This window comes from Podarcis melisellensis (genome assembly GCF_964234715.1).
Source record: "Podarcis melisellensis genome assembly, chromosome: 13".
NCBI lineage: Eukaryota > Metazoa > Chordata > Lepidosauria > Squamata > Lacertidae > Podarcis > Podarcis melisellensis.
In genome coordinates, this window is record NC_138545.1 from 28,580,148 (window position 1) to 28,604,990 (window position 24,843).

General features: G+C 46.4%; 1 long non-coding RNA gene across 2 annotated transcripts in view; it reads left to right on the plus strand.

Moving 5' to 3' along the window:
• Positions 1 to 24,843, plus strand: part of LOC309355608 — a 70,490-nt gene that overhangs the window by 10,838 nt on the left and 34,809 nt on the right. Inside the window, exon 3 of one of the 2 annotated variants that reach the window (XR_014162557.1) lies at positions 13,656 to 13,723. This is a non-coding gene — a long non-coding RNA (uncharacterized lncRNA). Of the gene's footprint in view, positions 1 to 13,655; positions 13,926 to 24,843 lie in introns of those variants that run through there. The other variant, XR_014162558.1, reaches the window with a different exon arrangement.

Genomic DNA, 24,843 nt, shown 5'->3' on the forward strand with positions numbered 1-24,843 from the left:
AGATGAGACTTTTGTTCATTGGTAGTTAAGCTTTGTTTAAGACTTCAGGGGAAGTGGCATCTTATCATCTAGAAATTTGCATTCCTGAGTGCCAGGTGGGTGGCAGCAAATGCTCAGTATCAGGAGAGAAGCCTCAGAGGTGCCCTGTTTATACCAGGGGTGCCCCTTCTGGAATTCAGGTGGGGTGAAGGCAAGCAAGGCAAGATTTTCATCAAGGCCAATTGGATGTATTCAAGATGAAATTGCAACCAAGCAGTGCACGTTAAGAAGAGTGGGGTATTTTATACACACAACCTATAAGACTGCGAGTGGGCACCATTTTGACATGCACACTTAATACATTTGCCCTTTGGATTGATTGTTACAATTGCCACTCAGGCTGCTTCGAGACGAAATTTCTGTGGAGCACTGATCCTCTTAATTTGCTTGCAAGGAGATCAGACAATGGGTGCTTCTAGGCTGTCACTATATTCAGGCAGGATTTCATAGAATAATAGAATCTGATCACATATTGTCCACGCAGATTGCACAATTGATTGGGAGGCCCTGCTTCCCCTAGATATTGGAATGCTTGAGTTAAGGAAAGTGACAGGGAAGGCATTTGCTTTGATGCAACGTTGTCCATCCTCCCCACAAACAAATCTGGGTCATTGCTCAAGGAACAGGTCGCCTAGAAGCTCCAAATGCTACATTGAGCAAATATTGCCCTACGGTTTCCAGTGCATTTTTCAGTCACGTTCCCTATTACAAGAAGTCCGATTTGAAGTGGGATTGGGTTTGCTGCTGGTGTGTGATTGAATCCCACCCGAAAATAGTGACAGTTTGGCCGTGCCCTCAGAATCCATGGCCTGGGTCAAACTATAGGTCAGGTGTGGGGAACCTTTGGCCCTCCCGATTTTGCTATCATCCTTGGCCATTGGCCATCCTTGCTAGGGCTGATGGGAGTTGTAGTTCATCCTGAAGGGCCAAAGGTTTCTTCCATTCCTGCTATGGGAATAAGGACATGTTGGCTGAAATGGGGAGCAGGAGGCAAAATTCTGCCATCTTCCCTCGAAATGACATTCCTGCTTCGTAAGTTCAATATCTAAATGCTGGCGTTGAAAACGGGTTTGGGGGTGAAGCCATACATTCCAGGGCTTGGCTCTGCCAAGCTTCCCTAGGCCGTGAATCATGACCAAATACGCCTGGAAGTGGAGTGTATTACTTGTGCAGACATACCCTAAAATCTAGCCAACTATTTGCCACAGGCAGACTCAGGGCTCTGTTCCCTCAGGCAAACAGAAAGTATTCAGAATATTGTCTCCAGCTCAGCTCCCTGGCAATTTAAACTTTCGTTAAAAGAAGAATAATGTTTCTAAACCTTATGGCTGCGACCGTGTGCCAGAAAGGTGCCTGAATAAAATATTCAGCTGCCATGGGGACAGAATCAAGTTTTCGTTGGTAAAGAATTTGAATTGCCTGGGTGCAGAATCTTAATTTATTTCCTTTCTTTCTTTTTTTTTAAAAATGACAAGTACTCAGAGTTCTGGGCATACTTGTGGAAAATAAATATACTTGTGTTAGCATAAATGTAGGGTTGCCACTCCCTCACCTCCCAAAAAAACACCCTTTGCTTTAAACAATCGCTGCTGCTTTATAGGAGGAGATTCAACAGTAAATATGTTTCCCATCACTATATCTGTACAGCAGGACAAGATTTGCCTGCTGAATGCATGAAGCATGTAGAAGGCATGGAAGTCCTTCCATGGGTCCGTGCCTGTGCATGAGGAGTGTGCATGTGTGCATACATAAGAGAGAGAATGCTAAACTGTTCCACAGTCCAGCATGAAGATGCAAACCTCCTCCGTCCATCCTATTCTTTCTGCATGCAGTTTTCTCCCTACCTGGATTGCTAAGGATTGAAATAGAAAAATGCTGGTTCCCGGAAAAGTCCCAAGTGGATCTGGTGGGGAATGGACCTAAAGAGTGCCATGCAGAGATTTCTGGCAGGCCTGGGAGAGAGCACAGGGACACCAAAGCCATCTATTCACCTGATTTGACATACGGCTAAAAATAAAAACAGCTTGGGGCGGGTAGAATAACCAGCCTTGTCCCTTGCTTTTCTGGCAGCTGGACTAAAAGCAGAAACTGGAACACTAGAACCTGGTTAGACCACTCTTTTTCTGGTTGGTTGGCAACCCTGTTCCCGCTTGGAGTGGGAAGAAAATCTGAGCACCCCAAAAAAGAAGACCCCACTAGTTTGGCTGCTTCTGATCTTACTCGGTTGGGCAAAGCAATAGTTGGTCTTCCAAGAAGGTCTAATTAACTCACCAACAAACAACGAGCACACGCACACAGCCGTTTTCCCCACCCCTTATTCTGTCTGCTTTTTTTATTGGAAATGCTGTCTTCCGGCCTTGACTGCCACTGCCTCCGCAGAAGGGCGGCAAAGGAAGCCTGGGCTGGAAGAGAAACCTCTGGAAATGAGTGCACAGCTGGTACGGCTTTCCTCCTGCTCAGCTGCACCAGCCCCCCTTTGCCTTCTGGCGAGTCCCCAGTTGGCGGTGGTGGGGGGAAGGGGGTGGCGGGGAGGGGGGAAGGCGGAGGGGAAGGGGAGGGAGGGTTCCTGCTGGTAGAGAAGATGGTCTCTGCGGTGATGCGTGAGGGCAGCTGCCCTGCAGAAGGAATGATGGAGAGGGAGCTGGTTGGGGGGGTGGGGTGGGGAGGGGAGAGTCAGGTGCTTGTGGTTTTCAATGTAGGCCACTCATTAATATTTAGTGTCATTGGAGGACTGTGGGGAAAGTGTGAATGTGCGGCGGGGAGGTTTAGCCTTGCTTGTGTGGCAGCCTCTGCTTGGCCTTCTCTGCATTGGAATTTGCTTTGCCCAGGCAAGGATTGAGGCCTGCGAGGTATTCTTTGGCCCAAAGGCTTTCGGACAGAATGGGGAAAGTTGTCACAGCTATTACTGAACGTTATTTCGCCCTAACCATGGGTGGCTGTGCTCCAAACAACCCCTTTTATCAAGGAGTAATAAACTGCCACCTTGCTCACAGATGACCACACACAAACACACACACACAGTCCAAGCCTGGTCCTGTGCTTTAAAACATCCGCTATACAGTGGTACCTCGGGTTACAGACGCTTCAGGTTACAGACTCCGCTAACCCAGAAATAGTACCTTGGGTTAAGAACTTTGCTTCAGGATGAGAACAGAAATTACGCGGTGGCAGCAGGAGGCCCCATTAGCTAAAGTGGTACCTCAGGTTAAGAACAGTTTCAGGTTAAGAACAGACCTCCAGAATGAATTAACCTGAGGTACCACTGTATCTGCAGGGCTGAGTATGTACAGCTTTTCATAGCACTGAGAGAAACAGTATCTCTTGCTCCATGTCTGCAGAGCAAGCCGCTGCTACAGGCAGAGGAGCAGGGGCTGGTGGGGAAAGTTGGCAACCTGATGTACAGGCGTGTGGGGAGCTGGTTCTCGGTAGCGCCGCTCCATAACTTTGTCATGTGCTGGCTCTTCTGTATGATAACGGGGACATGGTAAAAGTTTTTTTACCGTCTTGGCAAGGGTTACGGACAAGCATTTCTCCAGATACAAGATAAAAAGGTAAAGGACCGTTGGACGGTTAAGTCCAGTCAAAAGCGACTATGGGGTGTGGCGCTCATCTTGCTTTCAGGCCGAGGGAGCTGGCGTTTGCCCACAGGCAGCTTTTCCGGGTCATGTGGCCAGCATGACTAAACTGCTTCTGGCGCATGGAGGACCATGACAGAAACCAGAGCGCACAGCTATTTATCTACTTGCACTTGACGTGTTTTTGAACTGCTAGGTTGGCAGGAGCTGGGACAGAGCAACAGGAGCTCACCTCATTGCAGGGATTTGAACCGCCGACCTTCTGATCGGCAAGCCCAAGAGGCTCAGTGGTTTAGACCACAGCCACAGATAGAAACACTGCGCTAAGTTACTGATAAGTGTAGCATCGTCTGTATTGACCTGGCGCATTAGCAAGGACTTAATAGAACGAGGATGTGCTGTCAAAGCCAATTTTCACTGCCCAGATTCAGCCCTGGAAGATGTGAATTGATAGCACTCGAGAGAAGCGTCAAACATTAGCCCAGTTTATTGTCTTCCTTACTAAAACCGGCTTCACTTATTTCAGAAAATCCAGGGATATGTTATGCAATGCAGGGGGGCAAGGGCAGCATGTAAAATGTAAGGTGTGCATTTGGCCAATCCTCTGAGATAGAAAATCTATGGAGACCGTGGTGCACCCAGTTCACACTTTACAATGTGTGCATAGTATCCCACCATGCATGCAATATTCTGAGCTCCGAGAGGTATGTCAACCAGGTGTAAGTAACCCAAACTATACACAGGTGGGATTAGAAAACAGGGCTTTGAGAAAACGGATTTCCAGTTACTCCAGAGCCTCTCTTTTTAGAAGTTAAGCTCCAGTCTTAAAAGATGCTACACAAACCACAGATTAGTGGGGTTTGAAATCTACTTTAGATGAGTGCGATTGGAGGGCTGAGAGGAAGGGGAGAAAGATGTGTCGGGAAGCAGGAAAAGTGGGAATAAGTGGGGAGGCGCATGGAATGACCACTTCATTTGCGCGAGACATCTTCAGCTACTTGCCAACGTTGCACTTTTCTGCAATGACTTGGTTCCTGATTTGTGGCAAACTGCCCTGGATTGCATGCGCCAGAGGTTCATAGAATCATAGAATTGTAGAGCTGGAAGGTTGCCAAACTTTGGTCTGCAAGCTTCCATTCCATTCCTTGGAAAGGCTGTTGAACAGTAAAGAATATCTGTATTTGACGCTGCACTTAATTCATTTTTTGACAGAGATCAAGGCTGTTTTGACCAGATTAGCAAAAAAAGGCTAACAAGGTTTTGGCAAAGCGACCATGATCTCATGATCTTCATAATATGGCACTGATGCAGTCAAATTTTTCCTTTAAAAAAATTTCCCTTAAAAATTGACCGGCTACGTGTAATTTTGCTGAACCTGACCTGAGAAACTTTACACTGAACTTCACAGAACTTTGCTCCCCCAAATAGGCACATCTATCACATTTTAAAGTATGTGTATGTGCTTTGAGCTGTCATATTCCCCCAAAGGTTTACTAGCTGTTGCACTGAACTCTCCAGCAATTTTCAAGTGGCCATCCTCCCATTAAAAAAAAAAAAGAATTATTAGTGGGGTTGTGGGTCTCCTTTCAGCACAGGGTTGAACTTAAATGATTCTCCTAACTGTGGTCCCATGAATGATTGCAATGACAGGAGATCTGTGGCTCTCAGAACTGTCATGGGAAAAAATAATCTTGCCCCTGAGAGAGAAGTCCTACCATTTATTTGTCCCTTTGTGATCCTATGACTCATATAAAGCCGCAAAGTAAACCAGTCAATCTTGAATGTGTTTTTCAAAACATGATAACTGCTAGAGTTAAACATTCAGACCTTTGTGCAGCTAGATTGGATTAAAAAATGCTTGTGCAGGAAAAAACTTGCAGTGGTTGGCTGGCGTGTTTGGTGTCCGAAAAGTGATCTGTAAGCAGGGCAGTCCACTGCTCAAAATGAGGTCTTGAAGAGGGGTTTGAAGGGAACTGAAGCAGAAACTGACGTCAGGAGCCCTATGTGGGATGTAATCCACTGGGAGCAGTCAAATACAACATTCCTTGTTTTCCTAGAGTGGACATGCAAGGGAATGTTTGGTCCAGCCAGTCGAAACTTCCTGTTCCTCCTGGCCTAGAGCATCCTTCCTTGCATGTGACTATAGGTGGGCGTGACCTTTCCAGACCTGGTAAAAGGCCAAGTCACAAGGCCACCTCCCTCTCTTCGATCTTTTTCGTCTTGCAAACTTCCTGATTCACCTGGACTGTACTGCTGGCTGCCAACCAGCAGCCCCCCAGGTTATCTCCCATATGGGGTAAACCTGTTTGTACATGTTTGTAACTTTAAGCCTGAAGTCTGCCTTCAGGGATCACACTGTGTTATGCCTGATCATGAGTAAAACTACTTTTTGTTGCTTATAAATAAGACTGTTGAGTCTTTATTCTTTTAGGAGGGATCAAAGGGGTCTTACCTGGAATAATAGACCATATCTCAATCTGGGCAAGCCCGATTGTCTTAAGAGGCTCACATGAGTCTGCAACCAGTTTTCTGCTGCTGCGTAAGAAGGGGAATGCACTCTGCTAAGGGAAGAAGCTTGCTAGCACAAGTTAGGAAGGATAATGTTAATCAGTATATCCTCTCCTGCCACCCTCAACATTCCCACAACCATCCCAGGCACAAGGTGGGCAATAAGACAAGAGTGGGAGAAGGGAAGACAAAGAGGGACTGATGGTTTGGGGGCAGAGGAATGTGATATCTAGGTATGGGGAATGGGTAGGTTCTAGGGGAGGAGAGGTAGAGAAATATATATAGCAGAAAACCTGGAATAAACCCAGACTATCTGGGTCAAACAGCGACAGCTGGCGAGGAGGGTGCCACAGGGAAGGACAGCTGCCATCCATCCATGACCTGCACACACACAGAGAGAGGAAGAGAGTGTGTGTGTGTGTGAAGCCTTCTATTTCCAATATGTTGGCAATTCTATGGCGATCACCCTTGGAAACCTATTTGTTCCTCTCATACCCATCTCGTAGAGGCTGGAGCCCGTTTCTCACAAATGTTGTCATTGCCATGTCTTTCCCTGCTGCCTTTTCTCCCTTCTGCGCAGCGTAAAAGAGCATTGCGTATCATTACAAAACAAACCCAGAACGCAGCGATTTTGGCAACACTTTCGTTGAGTGTTGTTATTTGTGACTTTTTACTTTTACCCTTGGTAGTTAATGTTTACTTGAGCCAATGGCATACTTTGTGTCCTGCAGGGTTACACAAGGAAAAAATGCCAGGATGTTCGACTGTGGGCATCTCTCAAGGACCCCCCCCCCCACTATAGTCATAACATTTGAGAGTGGGGAAGACAAAGGAAAGGGAAGAAAATTAAGGTGTGTGTAGAGGGGTGTGTGAATGTGATTGATCCAGTTGTATCTACTTAGGCTGAGATAGGGGTGATGAGGGTTGGGTTTAAGAGGTTGAGCTAGAGAGGCTTTGCTGAGAGGCTAAGGAGGGATCTGAAGAAATCGTTACGTCCTCACAAACATAATTGATGGAGGGCATTCTGGACAGCAAGGGAGACTAAGGCAGAGCAAAGAGAGCATGAGACCATCAAACAATTGAGGGCAGTACAGTTTCAGAATCCAAAACACAGTCCTCAGGCCTGATCTGGCCCTCCTAGCAATTCATGATAGACCCCAAATAATTTGACTGTGGAAACCATGGAGAAACCATGGGCAATGCAGATTTGAGCGCTCAGGAGGGAGTGCTTCAATGTATCGTGGGTTCTGGCAATGACCAAGTACATTGGTACCTTGGTTCCCAAATGGCTTGGCTCCTGAACGTTGCAAACCCCAAAGTAAGTGTACTGGTTTGCAAACGTTTTTCGGAAGCCGAATGTCCGACACAGCTTCCAATTGAGTGCAGGAAGCTCCTGCAGTCAATCGGAAGCCGCGCCTTGGTTTTTGAACCATAGGGAGTTGAACTGACTCTTGGAACGGATTAAGTTCGAGAACCAAGGTACCACTGTACTCAGGAAACACTGGGGCAGATTGGAGTACTTCCTGTTTCCTGGCTGCTGGGACTGAACCTGTGACTTGTCTGTGTGCAAGACAGATGCTCTACCACTGAGCCACAGCCAATATCCAAATATAATGCTGCATGTAAACAAAGGGTAAGAAAGAAATTCCAGTGATTTAGCTGATTAATTGGTAGGATTAATAATTAAAAACAGTTTGATAAAAAGATGTCCCCAATTAATCAGGCAGATTTTGAAATAATTAGCCATTATTTCATTAGTACATAAACGCTGAGTATGTGTCATCTTTGAAAAGCCACCAGTCTCCCTCTCCCAATGCAGGTGGAGATACATCTTCTAAAATAGTGCATTTTAAACACAGAAGCAAATAATACATTTACTTCAGGACTGCTGCTTTTATGTCGATGCAAATTTAATTGATTGATTAATCAATATGCAAAATTGATTGATTGACTACAACTCATATACATAGCTGTATACATGTTGCAAACATGTGATTAGAGTTAATCATGTACTGAGTAATACTATACATGTGTAGTCCAAAGTAAGACATATTGAATTAAATGGAGTTTGCTTCCAGGTACATGGGTCTAGGACTGCACCTTAGATTTATGTAATCTGGGAGGGTGGGAGACTTTAAAAGTGGGGTCAGCCATGTGGCACTCTTCAGATGTTGCAGGACTACAACCTCCATCATCACTGACTATTGGTCATGCTGGCTGTGGTTGCTGGGAGCTGGAGTCCGTCAACATCTGGAGGGCCCCAGGGTGACTGAAAAAGTACAGTGGTACCTTGGGTTAAGAACTTAATTCGTTCTGGAGGTCCATTCTTAACCTGAAACTGTTCTTAACCTGAAGCACCACTTTAGCTAATGGGGCCTCCCGCTGCCGCCGTGCCACGATTTCTGTTCTCATCCTGAATCAAAATTCTTAACCCGAGGTACTATTTCTGGGTTAGCGGAGTCTGTAACCTGAAGCATCTGTAACCCAAGGTACCACTGTACTCCTAAGTAGAAGGGTATGTATTTTATTTAGAACATTTTAACACCCCTTTTTCTCTGAGAAATATAAAATGACTTGTGATAAACAATACACAATAGTGCAAATTAAATGTTTCTACTGTAAATGAACAACATGATTGACTTCTCACAGTATACTTTATGTATTCTCTCTCTCTCTCTCTCTCTCTCTCTCTCTCTCTCTCTCTCTCTCTCTCTCTCTCTCTCTCTCTGGATTTGCAGAGTTCAACATAACCAAACCGAACAAAAGTTGCTGTTCAGAAGAGCAAGGGCAGAAATTCAGAGTTAACGCCATGTTCGGCCTTCACTCTTTCTTTTACCCCCCTTTGGACCCACTCCTTGAAAGATCCCTGCTCCACCCATTTAACAGCCTCGTTTTATTTATTTGTTTGTTAATCAGATTTATACACTGCCCTTCATTGAAATATCTCAGGCCGGTTCCCAAGATCAAAACACAAGGTGCAAAAGTACAGATAAATAGTTAAAACACAAACAGCAGAACAATACCCCGTCCCCCAAACCCATTTAAGAGGCCATAGAACATGAAGCAGCCCAGGGCCTGACTGAAGAGGAACATTTTTGCCTGGTACCATAAAATATATATAATGAACCTGTGATCCCTTGCGGCTCTTGTGGTTTCTCACAACCTCCAGCAACGGGGAACAGGCCTGGCTTCAGGTTTTGGCGCCTCCCTCCACGCCACCCTGTTTGCAGCTATAATAGAATTGCACCGAGCAGCTATCCTTTTAATTGGGTCTAGCCAGCCTTCCAAGGGACGCGGGTGGCGCTGTGGGTAAAACCTCAGTGCCTAGGACTTGCCGATCGCATGGTCAGCAGTTCGAATCCCCACGGCGGGGTGAGCTCCCGTTTTTCGGTCCCAGCTCCTGCCCACCTAGCAGTTCGAAAGCACCCTTAAGTGGAAGTAGATAAATAGGTACCGCTTTCTAGCGGGAAGGTAAACGGCGTTTCCATGTGCTGCGCTGGTGCTGGCTCGCCAGAGCAGCTTCGTCACGCTGGCCACGTGACCCGGAAGTGTCTCCAGACAGCGCTGGTCCCCGGCCTCTTAAGTGAGATGGGGGCACAACCCTAGAGTCGGACACGACTGGCCCGTATGGGCAGGGGTACCTTTACCTTTACTTTAGCCAGCCTTCCAATTTCCCAGGCTGCCTTGGAGCAGGGGCCGGGAACTGTTGGCCCTCTGGATATACCCGGAGCACAAATCCCACTCACCCCACACACCCCCTCAGCATTGGCCAGGCTCACTGGGGCCAGAGTTTCCGGAGGCTCACAGATTTCCCCACCCCTACCTTAGAGGAACGCGAGATCGGGGGAGGCAGGGGGCATTTTGAGAAAGCAAAAGGTGGCTGGATCCAGCCTCTCTTGGTGCTGCTCAGAATGCTGGGACGGCGGGGGGGGGGGGACGAAATCAAGGGAGGACCAAGGCGTGCTTCAGCACGGGGGCCCTGGCAGCTGCCCAAGGATGCCAGGTGCTCGCGGCAACCTTGTATGTGGAAGATCTGCTTCAATAGCTGGATTTGAGATTAGGGCACATAGTTTACAAATTCCTAGTTATGGACTATTTCTCTCTCTCTTCCACCCCCAGTTCTCTCTGTCTTCACCCTAAGGAAAGGTAGGATCTTCCTAGACGTGGGGGTCAGCTCAACCTGCCTTTGTGATCCACGTCTGTGTGCTTGTGTGTGTTTGTGCCTGCCAATTTATTAGCGTTATTCCAACATTGTGATGCAGCAGGAGTAAGGGAAGCAGATGCTCCTTGGTTGTAGTCTTTATTGTTACCTAGAGACAAGCTACTGGCGTTTTCCCAGCCTCTCTCCCCCCCCCCACCCGCCCACCCCGCCGCACACTTCTCTAACTCAGTTCCCTCTGCATTCTGCAAAAAAGAGAGAGGGAGAAATTTATGGTATGCCCACACCATTTGTTTTAACTCCTTCCCGCTCAGATGGCAGAGAGGCAACCAACCAGGGTGTGATTGGTGCCAGGGCTCCCTAACAGGATCTGGGGTTTGTTTTGCTTCCAAGACTCAAGTGGCCATGCAGGCCTGTGCGCCTGCCCCAGAACATGCACAAAGTGCCTTCTCGTCTATCGAAAGAGAACTAGACAAATTCATGGAGAACTGATGGCTCCAGTTGGAGGCAGTGGTATACAGTGGTACCTTGGGTTACATACGCTTCAGGTTACAAACTCCGCTAACCCAGACATATTACCTCAGGTTAAGAACTTTGCTTCAGGATGAGAACAGAAATTGTGCTCCGGCGGCGCTGCGGCAGCGGGAGGCCCCATTAGCTAAAGTGGTACTTCAGGTTAAGAACAGTTTCAGGTTAAGTACGGACCTCCGGAACGAATTAAGTACTTAACCTGAGGTACCACTGTGCTGGAAACCACAGGAGGAGAGAGGGCTCTTGCACTTGAATCCTGCTTGTGGGTTTCCTACAGGCATCTAGTTGGCCGCTGAGAGAACAAGATGCTGGACTAGACAGGCCAGTAGCTTCACCCAGCAGGGCTTTGCTTAGGTTATTATGAACTTGGGCAATTCAGAACTGAGTGTTCAGAATTCCTGTCTCAGCCTTAGACAAACTGCAGTTTCTCAGCCCTGGTTGTTCCATCTGCAATATGGGGATAATTATGTGGAACGGGGTGGGTGGGGTAGAGGCAGGGGCAGAGGAAGGGGGTGTGGGCTGCCCTGGGTGTCACCACTGGGGGCAGTGACAAAATGCCGGGCGGCACTCACTCTCCTGGGAGAGACGTGGTGGTTTGGATGTGTGCAGGCTCTGTGCTGCCCAAACGGTCTGCCCACTGCCTGTCAGGAGCTCATCCTACACTCGAGTAGGACCCTGGCAGAGACACATGCCCAACTGGCATGTTCTCTCCCTCCTGTTCGATCGTTCAGGAGCTTCATATGCTTTCTTCTGCCCAAACATCACAGCGACCGATGCCAACCAACACCGGCACACTTAGGGATCCGCAGAGTCTGCGCAGTTTGCGTGACAGACCTCAGCAACTCAGCATTTTGGCTAATCTACTTTATTTACATATAAACATACATGGAGCCCTGCAACATGGCTCCCTCTCTCTCTAGCATCAGGCAGCAAAGAGAAAAAGAACAAAGGACAATAGTCCCACTTAATGGAACACAGTAACACAAACATCCTGTCTCTGTCAATTCTCACTCTGTAGAGTCAAAATATATACCGTCATGGAATAGACAACAATCTCATGGCTGCACTCATGGAGCAGGAATTCTAAGTTCCAGGTTCATTCTGCAGCATTGTCAGTTAAAGGATCTAGAGAGACAAGAGACCTCTGCCCCAAACCTTGAAGAACCATCGGAAGACCAAGTTAAATAAGAACATTCCCAGCTGGATGAATGGTCTGATTCTGCATAAGGCAGCTTTGCAAGTTCACTATGAATCCATAGCAACCTCTCACAAGCCTGGAACTGGGGGCAGGGGGAGGTTTGGAAGTTTCCATGTAAACTTAAAACCAGCACCTGTTATGTTCAGGAATTATGGTTGTAGTAAGTGGAACGCACTCGCCGTCATTGTTTTGATGTTTCCACGGTACTGAAAGAAGCGCTTTGATCATAGGTTGCCCCTTATCCCCCAGTCCTGATTACAAAATGCCACCTACCTTGAGAGCTTAATTAGAGGAAGGTGTGGTATAAATAGAATGCCATTGTGCTTTGACATTTCAAAGAAGCCGTCATCTAAGGATAGTCCTTAAAGGTGTTTTCTGGATGCAATAGTCTCACCGATGCACCTTGTGGCTGTTCCTTTGGTGCCCCCAGTGCAGACTCCAAAGGACGGTAGCTCTCAGGGGTCCTGGAAGCCCATGCGCAGCTGGACAGGGAGGAGGGAGGAGACAAAGGAGTTTTCCTGGTTTTAGATCCCACACATTCTTCTCCACAGAGAAGAATGGGACCTGGTGGGACCTGGAAGCCAGCAACACTTCAGCGCCTTTTGTTCCACCTTTTCAATGCCTACTAGAAACTTTATTATTATTATTATTATTATTATTATTATTATTATTATTATTATTATTATTATTTCAGGCTTATGTAGACAATTAAGTTTACATCTTTCTATAATAGCAAGCTGCTCTCTGATTTTAAAATTTGTATTTAGTTTTTATCATGTGTGACAGTTGCTCTATAAATTATAGAATTATAAATAATTCTATTTATAAAAAGTAATGGTAAAGAACCTCTGGCCGTTGCCCAGAGATGGAAATAAGATAAAGTTCCTACCAGAGAAGAATGGCAGGTCAAATTGATGGATTATGCCGAAAAATGACCAGAAGAATCAGAAATCAGAAAGACCAAAATTTTAATAAGGAATGGGAAATTTTTATAATTTATCTTAAAAACCATGGTAAACAGTTAAAATCGTTAGTAGGATTGGAAAAATACTTGTAGTTTAATGGTGGTTTTTGGACACAGTGGAGAGGTAAAAGATGTGGATTATTATAAAAGATGCAGGAGGAAATGATTAACAATAGGACCCACAAAGGGGAGGAGCAAGTCCTGGAGATGCTTTGAAATCTTGTTTCTATGTTGTGTGTTGAATATGTGACTGTAAAATTTTAATCTGTCAGGGATTCAAACCGCCGACCTTCTGGTTGGCAAGCCCAAGAGGCTCTGTGGTTTACTTTAGACCACAGCACCACCCGCTGTGGTGCTGTGGTCTAAATTTATAAACTGATATTTATAAATTGATATAGCAAACATGTGGGCGACTATTGGCTCCCCACACATGAAATGGAATGATCCAGAGAGTATTTTGTGATTTCTCTGGGGGACTGATGGTGCGCAAACTCACTTTGCAGAGGAATGCCCCTGTGCTGTATAGCCCACTAAAATCCTTAAACCAACCCGGCGGTTTGCTGTGCTCAAAGCTTATTGGGTTTTGAAGGGTTCAAGCTGATGATGTTGTATGAGAAGTGACACTGCCTTTATGTTTGCCATGGACCCATGTATACCCTTCTACATCTTCCTTTTTAATAGGTTCTTACAAACATGCTAGAAGTCTCCTAGAATCCCTCTTCTTTGAAGACTGCGCCATCCGTAGAAAGGTGAGTACACAGCAGGGCAACAGAATGCAATGGCTGTTCCTTTGTTTCAGCACTTCCTGTCAAACAGAAGGGATGCCCTTTGATATTAGATGCAGCCAAACCACAGGTTTCCTTCTGCCTTATACTTAGGCCTAGTAACCCTTCCATTCACTCCAATTGCACAAATGGCATGCTTGCACAAGCTGTTCCTGCCAGGGAGACCGATGACACCAGTATGACACCAGTATGGCCGGTGCTAAGAGATGATGGGAGCCGGAGTCCAGTAATATATGGAAGGTCTCATGTTTCCTACCCTTGATTTACACAATCCACATAATTATAGCTCAAGCAAACAAGGTGTCTCATCCTGGAAGTTCCCTGTCTGGTCCAAACTCAAATGTGTGTGTGTGTGTTTTGTGCGTGTAAAAAATGGGTTAAAGTATTTGAAATGGCTCAAGCATAGCATGCCACAATCCAGTGTGGGATTTCTCATTGGAAATAGGTGCTGGGACTCAAGCCTAAGACTTTCGCCTAGAGATCATGCACTCTAGTCCTAGTTGTGTTGGGGGCAGACTGAGATCCCTCATGGGGGAATATATGTCCTTTTCCTCCCCCCCCCCTCCTTGGCACACATAAGGAATTTTGGCTGGGTTCAAAATGTGTTTGATGGTGCCTGCAATTGACCATGAAATAACAGCCACCTTCCTCTGACGCCCATCTAGGGTTCACATCGCATCTTAGAATTTGGTTCAATTCCTAGTATGCCATTGGTGCCAATGGTAGGAGTGCGTTGTTTAATAACGCGATGGCCAGTTTCTGTATTCTTTTAGGTCCTGCTCTCCTTTTGATGATGGTTCAGATGTGTAATTTGTTCGTGCTTGCTATGAGTGCTCAATCTCAGAATAGGTATCAGCCTGGGGCATTGTTTGGAAAACTCAAAGAGATATGTAAGCTCTAAAGTGACTCTTAAATAAATATATAGAGAGTGACTCTTAAATAAATATATAGTGTATTGATCCCTGCAGTGAGTCTTGGTTGGGTTTGGTCATTCTGATGGTCCCACCCTGACCCCACTCTTAGCTCTCATCCTGAGACTTCTAGGGCCTTTTGCAGAAATGTGGCCTTTCGCCTCCCCTCTTGCTGACTGCACACGCTTTATGCTACATCGGCTCAGATAGTCTCAAGTACTGTACTTTCTGAGAGCACTGATAGATTTCTCTTGTTTGGGCTGGCTTGTAATGGCTAGACTGAGGCAGGCAGGCAGTGAGTAATTTTATCTCGTTTCTAAATCTGTTCCTGCAAGTTTTCTAATGCAACACATACTGTATCCACAAAGATAGTACAGTGATACCTTGGTTGTTGAACACAATCCGTTCCGGATGTGCGTTCGACTTCCGAAAACGTTCGACAACCAAGGCGCGGCTTCCGATTGGCTGCAGGAGCTTCCTGCACTCAATCGAAAGCTGCGCTGGCTGTTCGGCTTCCAAAAAACGTCCACAAACCGGAACACCTACTTCTGGGTTTGCAGCGCTCGGGAGCCGATTTGTTCAACAATAAGCCATTCGGGAACCAAGGTATCACTGTATCTGTATTCTGCAACAGCAAAGAAGGTGCAATGTGTTGGAAATTTCCATGGCCTTTTGAATCGGAACCAGTCTTTGAAAATCTGGTTATTTTGAAGCGAAGCAATGCGTATGGCCATTATTATTTTTCTTGGCAAGGCCTTGCATGCATGGAACGGGCTGATGCAACAGCTGTAGTAGACTCCACCCTGTGACCTCTCAAGCCAATTGCTCAATCTCTCCCCTCTCCTGCCCCTGAGGCTCTTAGTTCTCTTGCTCCTGTTGGATCTGGACCCTGGCTGCCATAACTCAGGTGTTGCAAGGTGCTGACATGCATCGTTGCTTGAAGTTATTGACGCTGTGGCATTATCAGTTTTTCTTTCCTTTTTCTCCACCCTCCCTTTTTTCCCCTTTCTTCCTCTCTTCTTTCCCCCCACCCCTTTCTTCTTTCTCTCAGCAAGTTTTTATGTGATTACAAGCACTGCATGGTAATTAGTGCTAAACTCATTTGCACAACTACAGTTAATTGGCTACAACAATTAATTAATGTGTTGGAAATTTGGCACCAGAATAAAAAAAAAAGTTTTTTTTTCATCAAACAAAAGACAGAAGTTAAAGAAGAGAGATGGACAGACGGAAAGGCAAATTGAGTGTGCTTGGATGGCCCCCCCCCCAACAAAAAAACAAGCTTCTCACATTGTTGTTTCCAAACTACAGAGTCCTTCAAACTTTTGTTTTGTATCCGTCACCTAAAATGTTTTAGTTGTCTATTTTCTCTTTCATACCTTATCTGTTTCCTTGCTCCTCTTTTTTTTTATTATTCCTTCTTTTATTTTGTATTTCCTGTAAAAAAATATATTTTGGGGTAATTTTTTTTTTTTTTACAACTTAAGCAAACTCATTTCGCTGATAAAATATAGCATGACTAATGACTGGAGCATGTAGAAATCATTGGGAGAATGTCCTTGGAAGACGAATGCATTTTCAGCAGAATAATTAACTTAATTAACAAATTCACATGCATATTCATCAGGCTATTAATGTCTTCTCAGCTCAGCTTGATGAACATTGCGGTAATAACAATCTCATTTGCATACTGCATTCTACTGCTATCCAAAAAAAAAAAAAAAATTAAGCAACATACACAAACACACAGAAAGGAACAGGCTTTCTCCCCTCCACCTTCTCCTCCCACCATCTTTCCCTTTGCAACATACACTGTATGCTTAGAATGAAGTTGGTCAATTTCAGCTTGCTCCCTATGAGGCGGGAGCAAGCATAAGTAGTCAACTGTATCTCATGTATGTGAGGCATGTGTGTGTGTGTGTGTGTGTGCGGGTGTGTGTGCGGGTGAACTTCCCCTATGCCTGTCTCTCTCTATCTTTCCTATCTCTCCCTAGGGAATCCTTGGCACGGGTTCCAACTTTTTCTTCACTCCTTCCCCCTGCTGCCAAGCGGCGTCAACACAAAATTGCCATTTTCCCCAGCTCTCTACGGAGCAATCTTGAAAAGCAGTAAGGTGTGACGCCAAAGGACTGCCAACTCGGCAGCAGTGCCTGCGGAGAAACCGCAGAATGGAGGCAGAGAAATAGGGATGGCTGTTGGTGGGTGCTGGGTTTTTTCCCTCTCTCCTCTATATCCTACACACACACACACACCCATTACTGGCGCGTGGAGCACTTGGGAGGAGGGGTGGCGGTGGGGGGAGTTGAGAGAGAAAGAGTGGGGGGGGGGAAATAGCGTAGCAGCTGTCGGCCTAATTCCACTAACACTCTGCTTGTGGTCATATTAGAAAAACAGATTATACTCCTTTGTGGCACTCATTTATTCCTGACATACGTTAACATTCTATATCTTAATTCTGCCCGCCTTTCCTCCGACCAGTGGACTTTGGGCAGTTGTTGTTTTTTCTCTCTCTCCCTTCCCACCCAGCTGGGTGTGTCAAACAAGCTGGGAAAGCGAAATGGAGCAGAGTATCGCACCGGTTTCCCCCTTTCATCGTATTATGGAGTCGCTCGGTTAAAGTGACCGGCCGTAGGTTCAGGACAGACAAAGGGGAAAGGGCGGTTTCGCATGAAACGGCATTAACCGGTGGAACTCACATCCACAAGAGCTGGTGGAGGAAGGCCCCCAGCTTTGGTGGCTCTTTCAAAGGGCATGGAGGGTAGCTCTGTCAACGGCAATCAGCCACGATAGCTGAGTGGAGCCTCCATCGTTGGAGCGAGTCTACCTCTGTATACCAGCTGCTGAAGGGCAAATCAGTCAGTTGAAATAGCCCAGGCGTAGGAAAACTCGGCCCGCCTGATGTTTTTGGGACTACAACTCCCATGATCCCTAGCTAACAGGACCAGTGGTCAGGGATGATGGGAATTGTAGTCCCAAAAAACATCTGAAGGGCCGAGTTTCCCTATGCCTGAAATAGCCAAAGCAAAATTCAAGTATTCTAAACATGCTCAGCATTATTTAATGCATTGGACAGTGCGTTCCCATGCATGTTTACTCATAAGTAAGTCTCACCAGTCTTCTTTTTCTAGAAAAAGAGGTGTTGAAAATCACCGCCAACACCTCTCCCTCATTCTCTTAGAATGGCAATGGCGGCCACCTGAGAGGTGCCGGAACTGCGATCTGGCTGAAAAAAATCCCCGAGTCTCACCATGTTCATTGGGGCTTATTCCAAAGCATGCATGCATAGGATCGTAGCCTAAGCAACGGGCTCTTCCCAGTGACCTGTTTTATTGAGCATTCATCCTGATGTGCTTCCACAAAGGTCAGAGCGTGTCTGGTCTTTATTCTGTTCCAGTTTGCTTACAAGGTACAGGAGAGGAAAGATGCTGTCTGTATGTCCTGCAATGTGGCCTTCCTAGAACTATCTGTCAGGCCACTGGTGAAAACAGGACGCTAGACTGATCCGTCAGAATGCTTCTTACGTCCTGTGTTCTGGACGGTGCTACCTGTCATTGACCACCCAAAATGTTGGTTTTTGTAACCCTATAAGGATGCAAGTTATTCACTGCACCTCCCTCCCAAGTTAGGGCCCCAAGGTGTGGTTTGAAGCCTCGTGATGCAGCAACCTTAAACCTAAGCAGGTCCAGTTTGGGTCAGTGCTTGCTTGGGAAGACCACCCAGGAATCCTGCATACGCCCCCTTTGCATGCCGTTACAAAAAGAAGGCGTGTACAATGAAGATGTGACTCAGAATGGACCCAGGCCAAAAGCTGAATTAGTGAAGACATCGCTATGCAAAAAAACTCAAAGGGGCTGGCCTGGGGGAGCAGCAAGATAGCCATTTGGGCAAAGGGACAAGGGAAGAACATTTAGCAGCCCTCTTGTTTCCATAGGCCCCAGCCCCATAGTGTTTCCACCTACTGTGTTAAAAAATCCAGCCTCTGAGCATTTGCGCAATGCCTTTAACAGGAGGCAGTGTGTGTTTGTGTGTGTGTGTGTGTGTGTGTGTGTGTGTGTGTGTGTTCCCCCCCTAAGGAAGGAAGCTTCCCTTTTGAGGGCAAGCCCGTTTTCTTAAAAGGATTGCTATAAACACAAAGTGTCTTTGTTTTCTTCAGAGGTTCCCCTTCGAAAGGTAAGGCATTTTGTTTTCAAAGGAGCGTGTACCATGTCGGAGGCATCGCAACGATCGGTCCAAGCACAACGACCTCACCCTCACCCGCGCCTTAATTCCTACTGTTCTGGCAGCTGGCCCAGAGGATGAAATTCTGACCAAGCCAGTAAAACTGGGGCTGCTTGGTCTGACCAAGCCAGTAAAACTGGGGCTGCTTGGCAGACCTGCCGAGTGCATACCCCTACCTAACGCAGATGAACTTTGCCGTTTGCTGTCCTGGGGTAGCCAGCCCTGCCCTTGGCTTCCATCTCTTGCTTCTTCTTCTTTTAATTTTTTTTTTAACATGGCGCATAATTGGAGGCTGAGGCACAGATGCACCATGCCTTGCCCGTTGATGCCCGTTTGGCATCTCCGTCGACGAGTCAGTTCTAAACGGATCGCCTCGGCCTTGATCTCCCGCCCTCCAGGTTCCCCCGCTGCAGTCTCTTCCTGCCTGCTCTATCCATCCCCTGGGGTGCGCCTTCATCTTTCCTCTCCCCCTCGCTTCCTAAAGCATCTGATGATGGTTCCTCTTGGCTCTGAACCAAGAGTCACTCCAAATTGAACCAGATGTTCCCTCAGCCTCCTTTACAGCAACTCCTGCTTCCCCATCAGTGCACACTGCCTCTCTCCTGCCCCCACCTCCACCCCTCCTGCGTTTTCTCATTCTGGTTGCAAAAGAAGGGGGAAGGGAGGAATTCGCAAACACACACAGAGAGAGGAGTCTGAGGGCGCGTTGGAGCTATTTTGCATGGGTTTTGGTTTGAACCGTGCGCATGCAGCGTCTGTGGTAGAAATGTCCAACAAGGTCCCAGGCCGCTGACGCCTCTCTAACATTTCTTTGTGCTTCTCTGGGGCCAAACTGAACACGATGGCTAGAAGACCCGTGTCTGATAATAAGATCACTGTGTCATCATCAGTGCCACTGTTCAGAGCACAAGAGAGAAGTTCCCTGCCCCTAGGAGTGTACAGTCTAAAATCTGGCACAGAGGAAAGGGGGGCATGAGAACTTAAGAAGAACCGGATGGATCAATGGTCCATCTTGTCCAGCATCTTGTTCTTACAGTGCCTGATCAGATGCCGGTGGGAAAACCTGCAAGGAGGCCCTGTGCACAAGAGCCGTCTCCCTTCCTGTGTTTTCCAGCAACTGGCATTCAGACGCATTACTGCTTCTTGTAAAGTGGAAGCATGCCATAGCAATCATGGCTACTAGCTGTCTATTGCCCTCTCCTCTCTGAATTGTCTAAGGCAGCCTTTCTCAACCTTGGGTCTCCAGATGTTTTTGGCCTACAACTCCCATCATCCCTAGCTAGCAAGGCCAGAGTTCAGGGATGATGGGAGTTGTAGTCCAACAACATCTGAGGACCCACAGGTTGAGAAACACCGGTCTACGGGCTCATCCACGCTTTTACTTGACCCAAATTTTGACCGTATTGTTTAGCGATTAATTCCCTCAGAACCAAGAGTTTTCTTGTCATTCCTTGGCTGCGCCTTGCAAAAACCCGGTCTTACCCACTGAATCCGATCCCATCAGACACATAGGAAATCTGTGGAGAGGTTTTCCTTAACTGAGCAGCATTCCCACAGGTAAGATTGGATTTTCGCAAGGCGCAGCCACTTTTCATACAGAAGGTCCCAGGTTCAGGGCAAGGGGAGATCCCCGTCTGAAACCCTGAAGAGACAGCAATGGAAAACTAAGATGGCATTCGTCTAGTTGAGAGATGACCTGAGTTTCTAGGGTCTAAAGCCAGATCTGCCTCAGGACTCTATAATAACATTTTGCAGTTTAAAAAAATGGATCCTGCCTCCCTGGTTGGGGCAGATCCACATTTGCATGCACAGATCTGCAGGCCACCATCACATATCCGTTGACCTTCACTTATCCACTCAAATTGTAAGTAAATAAAATAGATTCTGAGAATCTTAAATGTCATTGTCATGTGCAGATTTTCTGTCCCGAGGTTTCTGTCTTTCGTTGATTTTCACTGTCCTGCCAGTTTTCTAAAAATGCCCAACGTATCTAAATTCTCCTTTCTAAAAAATCAGGTCCCCTAATTTACTCAGCTTTGATGTCTCTCGCTGTCTCTCGAAGATGCCCATATATTTTGTCCCTCTTAAAACGTCTTTTATGCGAGCGTGCCAGCGCTTATCGACTTCTTTCCTATCCTCATTTAGATCATTAGCCCTAAGGGTTTCTTCAGACGCTGTGTTTTTAATGAGTTAACATAAACCATTTTACATGTACACATAAAAACATAACGTGTGGAAGATGCATGTTTTCCAACACATGTATGACACAGCGTATGAAGGGCTGGCCCAAGATCATTATTTTACTGTCTAGGGCAAGACGAGAGAGATAAACGTGCCCCCTTCCAACCCCATTCCCCACATCTATCGTAGCCAAGGCTGGTCAATTTCTTCTGGCACCCAAAGCAGAAAATCCCACAAGCAGCTCCTCTTGGGAGTAAAAATACAACAATAGAACAAAATACCAAAGAAGAAGAAGAAGAGTTTGGATTTGATATCCCGCTTTATCACTACCCTAAGGAGTCTCAAAGCGGCTAACATTCTCCTTTCCCTTCCTCCCCCACAACAAACACTCTGTGAGGTGAGTGGGGCTGAGAGACTTCAGAGAAGTGTGACTAGCCCAAAGTCACCCAGCAGCTGCATGTGGAGGAGCGGGGAAGCGAACCCGGTTCCCCAGATTACGAGTCTATCACTCTTAACCACTACACCACACTGGCTCAAATAATTGCCCTTTCTTGCCCCCCTCCCCAATCAGCTGCCTCAGAGAGCTGCCTCATTCTACCTAATGCAAAGGTGCGGGAGAACATTTTTTCAGCCCAGGTCCCTGTTTCCTTCTGGGCAACTTTCCAAGGGACACTTGCCAGTGGTGGGTGGGGCCAGAGGCAAAAGTGGGCAGGGCAGCAGGTGTGAATTTTACCTTTGTGAAATGGCGCCATCATCATATGTCTTTAGGTGCCAGGCAAAAGCATTTCTTTTTACCCCAGGCTTTTGGCCTTTAAATAATCTAGGACCTGCTAAAGCTTGGAAGGGGGAGATCTTATTTTATTATTATGCTGCTTGTTGTTATGCTTTTTATTATGTTTATTATGTTTTTATTATTGATGCCCCGTAAACTGTGCTCTTAATGTCATACACTGCCCTGGGATAAAGGGTGGCATATTATTATTATTATTATTAATAATAATAATAATAATAATAATAATAATAATAATTCATTATAACCCGCCCATCTGTCTGGGTTTCCCCAGCCACTCTGGGCGGCTTACAACAAAAGATTTAAAATACATTAAAACATCAGTCATTAAAAACTTTACTATACAGGGCTGCCTTCAGATGTCTTTTAAAGGTTGTATACAGTGGTACCTCGGGTTAAGTACTTAATTCATTCCGGAGGTCTGTTCTTAACCTGAAGCACCACTTTAGCTAATGGGGCCTCCTGCTGCTGCCGCGCCGCCATTGCGCAATTTCTGTTCTCATCCTGAAGCAAAGTTCTTAACCCGAGGTACTATTTCTGGGTTAGCGGAGTCTGTAACATGAAGCGTATGTAACTTGAAGCGTATGTAACCTGAGGTACCACTGTAGTTACTTATTTCCTTGACATCTGATGGGAGGGCATTCCATAGGGTGGGCGCCACTACTGAGAAGGCCCTTTCCTGGTTCCCTGTAACCTCACTTCTCACAGTGAGGGAACCACCAGAAGACCTTCGGAGCTGGACCTCCGGGCTGAATGATGGGGGTAGAGACGCTCCTTCAGGTATACTGTAATAATAATTACAACCAACTGGTTTTTGCATGCACACACACCCCTCATTCTTTTCTCATTTCCTCCATTCATTTATTGGGGTTCAAGTACACATCCCAGCCAGGGGAAAAAAACACTTGAAGAGGGTGCGAAGAAGGATTGAGGAGCAGGTGTGGCTCAGGAGTGGGTGTGCCCATGGGTCAGTTTTCTGTGGCCTTTTTTTGAGGCTGCATGGTGCTTAAATCCGCTGTGCCAAAACACAACGCAAAAGCTACACTGTGAGAGAATCTGCCATGGCAAGATTTGCCAGCACCTGTTTAGGTTAGAATTTTGAGGGGGAGTAATTATCTTAGCTATTTTATCCATAAGCCACCTTGAGTCCCTGTCTAGGAAAAAGGTGGGGATATAAAATGCTGACACCTGTCTGTCTTGGGAGACAATGGAGGAGTGAAGTCAAACTGTTGGAGAGTTACAGTGCCTGCTGTGGCTGCAAAGACCGATACCGGGGAGACATGTTTTGACCTCATCAGCCCATTATTATTAATTATTATTATTATTATTATTATTATTATTATTATTATTATTATTATCCCTTTTTGGCTGTTGAGGTCAAAACATGTCTTTCCCCTAGACATTTCCAATAATGATAATACAGTGGTACCTCGGATTACATACGCTTCTGGTTACATACGCTTCAGGCTACAGACTCTGCTAACCCAGAAATAGTGCTTCAGGTTAAGAACTTTGCTTCAGGATGAACTTTGCTTCAGAAATTGTGCTCCGGCGGCGCGGCAGCAGCAGGAGGCCCCATTAGCTAAAGTGGTGCTTCAGGTTAAGAATAGTTTCAGGTTAAGTACGGACCTCCGGAACGAATTAAGTACTTAACCTGAGGTACCACTGTAGTAGTAGTAGTAGTAATAATAATAATAATAATATCTGCAAAGACCAATATGGCAGGGACATGTTTTGACTGTATCAGCTGAAAAGGGATATGAATTGTTGTTGTTGTTACTATTACTATTATTTCTTTAACTGCTTGTTCACAGTCTTTGGCTTTAAACTGATACGGTATAACCTTGCAAATTGTGTTGGGCGGTTTCGTTTCGTTTTTTGAAAGGAAAGGCATTCGATAAATATAGTTGGCAAACGAAATAATTAATAATCTCCTGCCTAAAAACCTTAGGTGGACCTCTCTGCAGCATCTCCTGCTGTCGGCAATTCCCCGGCCTATCACATCCATTGCCCCTACCCATCCCGCACGCTAACAGTGTCGAGCACTGGGTGGTTTGCAGATGCCCCAAACCCATTTGCTAGGCAGGCAAGCTGCCACGCGGCCAACACACCTAGCGCACAGTCGAGCAGGAAGGGCTGTTTCCTCCCAGATTCATTACATGCAGGTGTGATGCCGCTGCTATCTTCCAAATGTGCCTTATGGGCCCGCTGCACTCCGGCAACAGGGAAAAAACGAATTTGGGGCACGCTTTACATAATTACGTGGAAAGGCCCGGAAAGACCTCCTTGCCCAGCTTCGAGGCTGAAACTCGGTTCTGGGCAACTTTTCCAAACGCATTTCCCACCGGGGTCGCCAGCACTCTGCCTCCGCTGATTGTCCTGTGCCGAGACCTGTTGCTTAGCAACAACTGGTACATTCGTCCTTAATAAATTGCTGGCACGGCAATGGCCAAGACTGCAGGGAGGGGGCGAGAGGAGGATTTGATTTGGGTGCCATTTTTTTTTTTAAAAAAACGGAACACCATGTGGTTTGCAAAAAAAAAATGGCAGGGGGGGGAGGTGCAGAGAAAAGAAAGGAAAATGCAATCTGTTGGCACAGACTGGCTAGGCTGAGTCAGCCCACAGACTAGACAAGATCACCTTTCCATCAGCTACTTGAGAGCAACTGGGAACAGGATTTGTGCAGGCTGGTTCCAAATCTCTGCTTGTTTTGTCTTATGTGTGTGTGAAAGAGAGAGAGACAGACGGACAGACGGACCGAGGTGTGATGGGTTTATTCCAGCATTGGGTGGGCAACTGGCAGCTCTCCTGGCATTCTTGGGCTTCAACTCCTATCACACACACACACACACACACACACACACACACACACACACACAAAACCATTGGTCATGCTGGTTGGGGCTGGTGGGGGTTGGGAGTTAAACAACAATGTCCCAAGGGCCACCAGACCTGCCTTGGCTGTACAGGTAAGGGTCTGCAGC